Raw genomic sequence first — 1,950 nt, 5'->3', positions numbered from 1 at the left:
CTCTATCTCCCTCTCTCTCTCCAGAGGCGTGTCCAGTTCTCTGTAGTGGTAATGGTCAGTATGATAAGGGATCCTGTATCTGCTACAGTGGATGGAAAGGAGCAGAGTGTGCCGTCCCCACCACACACTGCATTGACCCTCTCTGTAGTGGACATGGGACTTGTACTGGCGGGAACTGTGTCTGCTCCCTGGGGTACAAGGGAGACAACTGTGCCAAAGGTGAGGAGAGGGTGTGTGTGTTTGGGGGTGGCTGGGTTTGTGGGTGGGTAGGTTGGTGGATGTGTGTTTGAGGAGGGGTATTGGATGTGTGTAAGTTGACTATATAAACAATTTGGTATGTCAGGGAGTGTGTGATAGGATGGAAGATGCGAGCAAAATGTCATAGTAGAGAAGAAAAGAGTCAGAGGGATGATAACAGAGAGAGGAAGAGAGAGGGAGGTGACAGTTAGAGGCAGAGGGATGATAAGAGAGAGGAAGAGAGAGGGAGGTGACAGATAGAGGCAGAGGGATGATAACAGAGAGGAAGAGAGAGGGAGGTGACAGATAGAGGCAGAGGGATGATAAGAGAGAGGAAGAGAGAGGGAGGTGACAGTTAGAGGCAGAGGGATGATAACAGAGAGAGGAAGATAGAGGGAGGTGACAGATGGAGGCAGAGGGATGATAACAGAGAGAGGAAGAGAGAGGGAGGTGACAGTTAGAGGCAGAGGGATGATAAGAGAGAGAGGAAGAGAGAGGGAGGTGACAGATAGAGGCAGAGGGATGATAACAGAGAGAGGAAGAGAGAGGGAGGTGACAGATGGAGGCAGAGGGATGATAACAGAGAGAGGAAGAGAGAGGGAGGTGACAGTTAGAGGCAGAGGGATGATAAGAGAGAGAGGAAGAGAGAGGGAGGTGACAGATGGAGGCAGAGGGATGATAACAGAGAGAGGAAGAGAGAGACGGAGGTGACAGATAGAGGCAGAGGGATGATAAGAGAGAGAGGAAGAGAGAGGGAGGTGACAGATAGAGGCAGAGGGATGATAAGAGAGAGAGGAAGAGAGAGGGAGGTGACAGATAGAGGCAGAGGGATTATAAGAGAGAGAGGAAGAGAGAGGGAGGTGACAGATAGAGGCAGAGGGATTATAAGAGAGAGAGGAAGAGAGAGGGAGGTGACAGATGGAGGCAGAGGGATGATAAGAGAGAGAGGAAGAGAGAGGGAGGTGACAGATAGAGGCAGAGGGATTATAAGAGAGAGAGGAAGAGAGAGGGAGGTGACAGATAGAGGCAGAGGGATGATAAGAGAGAGAGGAAGAGAGAGGGAGGTGACAGATAGAGGCAGAGGGATTATAAGAGAGAGAGGAAGAGAGAGGGAGGTGACAGTTAGAGGCAGAGGGATGATAAGAGAGAGAGGAAGAGAGAGGGAGGTGACAGATAGAGGCAGAGGGATGATAAGAGAGAGAGGAAGAGAGAGGGAGGTGACAGTTAGAGGCAGAGGGATTATAAGAGAGAGAGGAAGAGAGAGGGAGGTGACAGATAGAGGCAGAGGGATTATAAGAGAGAGAGGAAGAGAGAGGGAGGTGACAGATGGAGGCAGAGGGATGATAACAGAGAGAGGAAGAGAGAGGGAGGTGACAGTTAGAGGCAGAGGGATGATAAGAGAGAGAGACGGAGAAAGGGAAGTGACAGATAGAGGCAGAGGGATGATAAGAGAGAGAGAAGGAGAGAGGGAAGTGACAGATAGAGGCAGATGGATGATGAGAAGGAGAGGGGGAAGTGACAGATAGAGGCAAGCTACAGAGGAGGGTAGAGAACAGGGTCAGCATTTTCCTCCACTCTTCATTTGACCCCTCGTTTCCCCCTCTCTGTTTCCTATCCACCCACCTCTGTCTCTCTCTCAAATGTGATATTCATCACGCCATCACACCCGAGTCACTCAAACGATTTACCTGAAGTGGCGATGACACATAAATC

The sequence above is a fragment of the Oncorhynchus kisutch genome, linkage group LG15 (assembly GCF_002021735.2).
Source record: "Oncorhynchus kisutch isolate 150728-3 linkage group LG15, Okis_V2, whole genome shotgun sequence".
Lineage (NCBI taxonomy): Eukaryota > Metazoa > Chordata > Actinopteri > Salmoniformes > Salmonidae > Oncorhynchus > Oncorhynchus kisutch.
This window is presented reverse-complemented; position numbering follows the sequence as displayed.